Source organism: Coffea arabica, chromosome 5c, assembly GCF_036785885.1.
Source record: "Coffea arabica cultivar ET-39 chromosome 5c, Coffea Arabica ET-39 HiFi, whole genome shotgun sequence".
NCBI classification, from domain to species: Eukaryota; Viridiplantae; Streptophyta; class Magnoliopsida; order Gentianales; family Rubiaceae; genus Coffea; species Coffea arabica.
Window position 1 is genome coordinate 35,960,852 of NC_092319.1, and position 8,993 is coordinate 35,969,844.

The following is an 8,993-nucleotide window of genomic DNA, read 5'->3' on the forward strand; positions in this document are numbered from 1 at the left end:
GATTATTGGTTCAATCACTGGATAAACTGTTATTAACCCTGGTATCATAAGTATTATTAATAAATATTAAACATCTAAAAGTATGTAAATATATGTAGAAACTTCAATAATAATCTTTTATGTATTACTTGTTTGAAATTCAAGAATAACTTTTATAAGTAAAAGGTAAAAGAAATATAGAATAGCATTATTATCTACATTTTTAATTTTCCTAAATTATATGATAAGTAGTTTATAAGATAGGAATAAAAATAAATAGAAGGCAATGACAAACAATTGAAATATACTAAAGAGTTAACATAATTAATATACTATATGCAATAAATGTTAGACAAAAGTTAATACATCATTATGAGAGAGAGAGAGAGAGAGAGAGAGAGAATGAGGACTCGAAATAAGGTAATAATTGTTAATACCTAACTAACTGGAGACAATTATGCATGGATAATTGGTAAAGTTTATTTTGGACTGTCAGTGAATGAGATTAATTAAACAAATTAAAATTTTTTTGGTTAATTAAAGATGGGCAAGGAACCCCTCGATTTAATAAAAATTGTTCTAATTCAATGGTCCAACAGTCGAATTATCTAGGCTAGCTGATTTTTACCAAACAAAAAAAAAGGGCAGTTTTTTAACCCCTTGGGTTTGAGGCATAACTCAGCCCGCCTAGAAGTCTGATTAATTGTTCAACCGATCCAACCACGCGGTTCGAGCTAGATTTCAAAACCTTGATTGAAGCTAAAGATGGATATAGAGCCGTTTATGAGTTTGAGACAATTGATAAATGCTTTTCTTTTATTGGTTTTTTTAGAGCAAGAAAAGGGTGAAATTTAAGAAGCGAAAAAAGGAAATAGACAATTGAATCCATGAACAAGTACTTTAATTTTTGAAGCTTTCTTGTATGCAATTTGGACGCAATGGATCTTCTGTCCCACTTTTTGTGCCACTATCTGTCCTACTTTTAATTATATTGTTATTTTTCCTTTATAATTTTAGTTCTTTTTTTATTCCTGAAGATCTAATGACTATTAATTGAGGAATACTCAAAATTTAACAAGTCAAAAAATCAAAATGCATAAAAAATGAGATTTTTTATCAATTGTTTGCTGTATTTTTTAATTTTCTATTAAATATTTTGTTTTTGAGACCGTTGTATTTCTGTAAAGTTTTTTGAGAATGTTAAAGTAACAACTTATGCCACTAATTTTCTTCAAACTTTTGGTCAGTAAACATTTTAAGGTTACGTATCAGTCATATTAGTGTAGTATTTATTTATTGGCCTCTCCTACTTTGGGGCGAGATAGGGGTTTTATAAAAGGATTAATATTTTTAACAGTAACATTCATGCCACACATGCAAATTTTAAAATTCAAATTAATTATCATGTAATAAAACCTGCTAATATGCACACTATCAAAAAGTAGGAGGTTCTATAAAAAGATGAATATTTCTTACAATAGCAGTGTAGAGTAAATGCATACTACATATGCAAATTTTATGTTTCAAATTTAAATTAAAATTATTATCATATTCCAAAAACCGCCAAAATATACATTAATATTAAAAAAGTTAATCCTTTATAAAATGTTTTGCCAAGTTTGTCGCATAGCACAAGTTAGGATATCTCTTGCTTGTCTTTTAGTATAAGAAATACCTAATCACCAAGAAAACATCAATAGATTTTTTAACGCTGCCTTGGTTCCCTAAACATTCACTATTTTTTTCTTTGGCCCTTGGATTTTTCACTATTTTCAATTTGGCGTGAAAACTTTAACAAGGACAAAATAATTAAAGAACAAAAAGATGTTAGCAGATATAGAAGTGAGGTAGACTGTGTAACTAAGGCTGCAAACGAACCGAGGATCGCGAGCGGCTCAAGTCAAGCTCGACTCAAGTTCGATCAATATCGAGGCCAGAAGTGAGGTGGACTGTGTAATTAGGGCTGCAAACGAACCGAAACTCGCGAGCGGCTCAAGTCAAGCTCGATCAATATCGAGCTCGAGCTCAAGATATTAAGCTTGTTAGGCTCGCGAGTTCAAGATATTAAGCTCGTTAGGCTCGCGAGCTCGAGTATATATATATATATATATATTATTTTAAGTATATATATATTTTTTATTTTTTATTTTAAGTACATATATTTATTTTCATAGTAAAATTACATATATATCCTTAATCTTTTATTATTTATTAAGAAACAAATATTTATTTATTTATTTTTTTAAAAATAAAATAATTATTTTTTATTTTTTTCGAGCTTGAGCTCGCTCGAATCAAGTCGAGCTTGAGCTTGAGATTTAAATTGTCGACTCGTCGAGTTCGAGTTCACTAAAATTAAGTCAAGACTCGGCTCGATTAGGCCAAAACTCGAATTGGCTCGGCTCGTTTGCAACTCTATGTGTAACTCAGTAGCAACATCTAAAAAAATGTAAACAAAAATAATCTTGAACAACATATATGATTGTCTCATTTGACTAATGAAAATGTTGATCAACTTCCCATCCATTTAATTAACCATATCAAACAAAGAACAATATCAACAACTCAGAGTAACTTGGAGTGTTGGTGTGATGCTAGTATTATTGGATGCCAAATTAGATAACTATGTCAACATATTCTGTCATTATCTTTTTCACCAACTGGATTTTGATTTTCTTTACTAGACTACTCAGGAATGAAACTAGAATTTTTGTTTACAGGGAGGGAATACCAAATACATGATAATGTAAGCTACCCTATCCTAGGTCAAAATTTGATTAACTTTGTTGGGTAATATAAGCATTATAAGAGAAAGATATTAGCCAGCAATTGTGAGTTATTTGATTTGACTTTCAAATCCTCTCCTTTTTCCTTTCCCTTATAAGGTTTGGAATCTCCGCTTGAACTAAAAAAGATTTTAAAAAAAATTATAGATGAAGTTCTTCTAAATCTGAAGAATAATAGTGATGCAATTTTGTATTCTGAACCATCTTTTGACATATTGTAAATTGATTTGTTAAAAAAAAAAAAAAGAACCTTTTCAACATAGTTTATCCAATATTATAGTGTATGGGGAAAATTTTTGATCAATTGAAATTGTTCCGAGGACAAAAAATTCAAACCAAAAGTTAGATTCTAAATGACCGGAACATTGAAGTGAAATTTGTTCCTTCTCCAACTTAAGTGTCATATCTTATTTGCTTGTTCTATCTATTACACTTTTGTTCCTCTCACATATAACAGTTGATTTATTGAATTTTTTTAGAAGATTTACCTTGTCTATTACCTTATTTATATCCATATTCTTAATAACTACGTATAAATTATATCTTCCTTATCCTCCTTTTTGCCTAATTTATCTCGTAGAATAGTTAATTCAAAACACTTGCAATTGGAGAGAAAGGCGTGCAAAGGATAAACATAAAAAATTTATGAGGGGGCAAGAATGATAAGATTATGAATTTTTGGTTAAAGCTTATATTACAAATTAAAAGTTTTAAAAAAATTTTGGGGGCGGCTGCACCACCACTGCATCCGTCCTTGAGACTACTAAACCAGCGCTCAGCAATCAGAGTTATTGCCCTGTTGATGGGACCTGCAGTCTTGATATTTGATAACCAAGAAATAGAAAGATGCCCCTTTTTGCTTCATTCTTCCACCTAAAAGAGATGACTAATTAACATAATCATCGTTGCAAACATATTCAACAACATCATTTTCCTTTATTTTTTTTCCAATTCTTCTGCCAATTACCGCAAACCAAATTGAAGCGGAATTCATCTCTCTCTTGTTATCTTGTTATGTCAAGCGTTTGTTCAAGGGTGACAAAATCAAGGGCGTCATGATGACATGAAACGCTAAAATCTTTCGGAACATCATCAACAATGTCGTATCGAAAAATAGTTTAGAGTGAAATATCTGAACGCTCCTTAAACTATTGTCGTTGTATGTTTTTTTTGTCTATGTTTGAGATCAAATTATCCACTCAACAATCTGAAACGTCCAATATAATTTTAACTGCTCGAATTAATGATGAGAATAATTACTTCAAATAAGTCTTCATTTTATGTTAAATTTTCAAAATCTGAGTTTTTTCTAGGGCAAGCACTTTCCCACATCTACAAAATAAGTCCAAATCAAGCATCATTTATACCAAACTGATCATGGAATATTATCTCTAGTTCATGCATATATGTGTTATTTCTTGCTCGATACGACACACATGTTCCTTTCTTGTCGAGAATCTTTGACCATGATGATATTTTGTGAGATTTAGACGTTGATTTGATGAGAAAATTGACGCAGCCCCATAATTGGAGTGATAGGCTGGAATTTAGGTTAATTATTGTGAATAAATAGCCATAGCCGCCTGGTTGGTGTACTTCGTCCGTATAGAAAACTAGGCGCAGTAATGGATGAAATTGGCAGTTGACTAACAAAGCAGGACTTAAAGGTCTCCATCAACAGCTGCCAAAGTAGAACCTAAAGAAAGTGAGGAAGAAGGAAATGAAGCTTGAAACCACCCTCTGAAATCACTGTGACCATGATTGGTACAGTCCATCCATGCAAGATATCAACCGATTTCTCGTGGTTTCTCCCGCTTTGCAGTTGAATATTTATACTAATTCAAACGAGAGAAGATTCTTGAGTGAGTTTAGGAACAAAGGAGAATAATTTTGGATTCATGATGCATTATATTTTTGTTATTCAGCGTTTTATATGTAATTATAAATTAGTATTTTGAGAAACTTTTACAAATAATTTCACTTTCTTCGATTTGTCTTAACGTTTGGAGAGAAAAGTTTTTAACCATTATTTCATCCTTACTTCTTGCTTGTGCCCTTCGTTTCATAATACTTAAAATTTCCAAACAAGATAAAAGATTCTCAATTGGTTCCCTTCTAGTCTTTTCCTTTTTCTCTAAATCCTTCTATCCAAAAAGTCATATCTGGACAAGATTGGTTTCCTCTTTGTTAGGCTAGCCATGGAGTATGACTATTGAGTTTTGAAGTTGAATTTTAACGAATTGACTTCCATAACTTGGAATCCGTATAAAAAAGTGGTACGTCTTTTAAATTTGAATAATTAAAATGACAATAACTGCTGCCAATAATCCATATATTGAGCAATAGAAAAAGGAATTGGTAATGCAGATGATAAAAGGAATGAAAATAATGCATTGCTCTTGTCTATAACTTTTGGGTTAATCATAATTTGTCCCTCTAAATTTTGAGGATAATTTCACTTTATCATTCTAAACTTCAAAAATATACGCTTTTCCTCCATACTATGGAAGCAAATTACTGTGTCTCGAAGACCCAACTCAGTGTGTAAAGAGATACCAATATTGGACTGAAGAAGAAACTTTGCCAAAGTTGGTGTGATTTTCCATATCTTTTAACCTCAAATTCCAAGCATGACATGAAAGTTTGACAGCCATTCTACTTGTGTAACCCAATGTATTCATCAACTAAGTAACATCAAGTCTGAAAACCATCTTTTACTTGTATTGTGATTTCAGTTAGTTCCATTTGAGTGTGATTTTGAACAAATTTAATGTTGCGTCCCCATGATATTACTATGCCTGACTTTATTCTATATTCTGCATTATTAAGAGCTCCACAGTTTGGTAGGTGCATTAATTTAAAGTGTGGAGAAATTCAAATAGTAATTGTACATGTCCACTGACTCTATTCAAATTGAAACATTTAGGCAACACATTACCAATTTTTGTCCCACAAAACCAATAATGGGTTTTTAGTTTTCCTTTCTACCTTTTGAACTAATGAAGCTTTACAAAGGCAAACAATATGAAAACAATGACACTAGTGTTGAATCGCGTGGATTGAATAATCCTATCCCAACTCCTAATATACACTTGACTCAAATGCATGTGGTTTGGGATTCATAACAAAAGCTAAACTATTATGTATTATGTATTATGTATAAAAAATAGGAAATTATCTGGTATGCAAAGAATGACAATAGGGCCATGTGGGCTTCCCAGGGATTTTGTATAATCGTTTATAAAGTATCAAACAGATTATATGATCATATGCCCTTGTGTAAATCACAATGGAGACTGAAGAACAGATTTTTTTTTTTCTTAATTTTTGTATAAAGCCAAAACTTGGTACAACAGATTAGCCAATCTACCAGCATTAACTATGTTGAAAAGCAATATACACACGTTCATTTATTATATGTATATATATATATATATATATATATATATCTCAAAGTTCATTTATTATACATCAAATTTGATCATGTTCGAAAATTAAACCATGCTTAATTAATTTATTGAGTAATTTACAAGTCTACGTTTTACTGATAGTCTTTAGTGATTATGAAGTAATCTTCCATTTTGTGTCACATAGGATTAGAACTATCAATCACAATCCAATTATGTTGACTCATCCAAACCTACCCACTAATAACCCGCCCATTAATATTGGGTTGGTCTGATTGGCTATCCAAGTAAATCCATTTAATTACTGGATAGTGGGTTGATTCGATTCACCCATTTATATCCATTTAAAAATAATTATATATTTAAACTCAACTTTTAGTGAATGTTAAGGAAATAAATTTGAATTTCTTACTAATTTAATAATAATAAAATATCATCATTTCTTGTCAAATAACATACGAAAAAAAAAGAGATTGAGTTTAAATCCCATGCCATTTATTTTTTCTTGGATTTGTAAAGTCAAAAGAGATTGAGTTTAAATCCCCTATAGGCACCCAAAAAAAAAAATCCCATATGGGCACCAAAATTTTATATTAAGCATAGCGTGATTTCTTTTCACTTTTCGATTTCCATTTTGTTATACATATTTGCAATTGTATTCAATTGGCATCCAAATTATCACTTAATTATTTTCTTTTTGAGTTAAAAGTTCTAGTTTAGTCAACCACTAGCCGTGGAGGCTAATGACCAAAGAGTTGAACTTTTGTTTGATAGACAAAGATCAAACTTGGCTACTACTAGGTTTGGAGCAGCGAGGACTCAGGGAAGGGAAAAAGGGTATAAAAAAAAGAGTAAAGTAGATAATCATGCTTGAGAACTAAATCTCAATTTTGACCTTCTTCAAACGTGTATGTACTATGTCTTGAAAAAAAATTTATATGTACTATAGGCATGAATAGAGGCCTTAGATCCATAATATTTTGGTTGCTTTCTGAAGTTTTGTTTGGGTTGCGATGCTTTTGGTAACAATATGCTTTTGAGTGATAAAAGTACTTTAGAAACTTTTGGTGAACACCATTTCATAAAATCAGGAGTAAAGTTTTCAGTGTTAAAAACATTTTTAGCAAAAACTCAAATTTAGTACTTTTGTGTTTTAAAAAATAAAACGTATTTAATCATTTTATCTTATATTATGAATTAAATAAAGATATAAATATATTTAAAAATTTTCAAATTATACATCATTCAATACAATTACTACTATTGAGTTATGTATCCAAACAATATACTTAGAAACATTTAAGCACTTAATAAATGTTTTTATTTAAAAATCTATTGGTGAAATACTTTGTATTAAAGTACGTAACTCCAAATGGACCATTAATATTCTTATCATTCTTATAATCGATATAAATGATTAATTTCCAAAAAACAAAGACTTCATTATTTCTAGTTTTCCATGTGTTCCACATGTTATTGAAACCTGACGAGGACCGCTTGCAATGCTTGAAGACAAGAAGCATTTAAGTATTTCTAAATGGAAAATCAGAGAACTCTGATGCCAAATCAGTTTTGAAACATGTAAAAATTTTCTAAGAAAAGGGATCTTAGCAGGGCGAAACAACCTAATAGCAATTCATGATGGAATAAATAAGTGAGAATCGATATCCTTTTCCTCCAGAAGATGACTTGTTCTCTTCTTTTTCGTGCAAATGCACAAATCACTTTCTATTCCTAAAATGAAATTATTTATAAGTTTTAACTCTTGTACCAGCTCGAATTATGATACTTTTAATGCATAGAAGCCTTTCTATAAAAACTTCATCATTATCTTTGATGACAGTACTTGCACAATGATAGGATGTCGGGCAGCATGTGCAATAATAAAAACCTGTTCAACTAAAGTTAATTTTTATAAATAGTGGTAAGTAGAGTCGAATTCAAAGGGACCGGATGTAACTGTTTCTTTTCAAATTCACAATAACCAGGGAGTATTTTTGCGTAGAAGGTGACAATCAAATAAATGCAAATAAAATCCAAGAAACTACTAAAAATTAAATAATAATTTACTAAAGTCAAATGAATGATAACTAATGATCTAGCCAAAAAATAACTTCAGCAATGGTTCACCTAATTGATCATCGATGCACAAGCAATTCCAATTATTTATTAATAAATAGGTTATAACTACCAAACAAGCAATGACAGTCAACCCTTTCTTACTGTGCCGGTGATTAAGGTACGCCCGTTAATCACTGCCCTAATTAGGAAATAATCTTAGGTACGCCCATAAGATTTAATTCCCCAATTGCCTTACGTATTAGAGGAGCCCTATTCTAACCAAATAACGCACTACCAGGATTATTTCAGATTAGCACGCATATCCCCCTGACACAAATCTAATCGTGCCAGTTATCACTATTTCAAGACAATTAAGCAATTAATGATTTAATGCCCTAATTGATAATAGATTACCAAATTAACTAATTATCTGGATCCAAGACAATCAATTAATTAAATAATCACAAGCAATGCAAACAAGAAATATGCGAATACCAATAAATAAAAGAAAAAAATAAAATTTAATCGATCTCACAATTTTTAGTCAAACTAAAGCCTCCGTTGTTCCTTGATTAGAGTGAGAAAATTAGTTGATGTTTGATGAACAAAGCCCACAAGAAATTGAAGCAAGAGTTGCGGCCATCAATTGGAAAATGGGCGAATTCAATTCGTTCTATCCAACAAGAAAAGCAAGCTACAGGAGGTAATTGATTGTGTTTTGCTTTTCCTGACATATGGAGCAAAATAAACTACTAAAAGC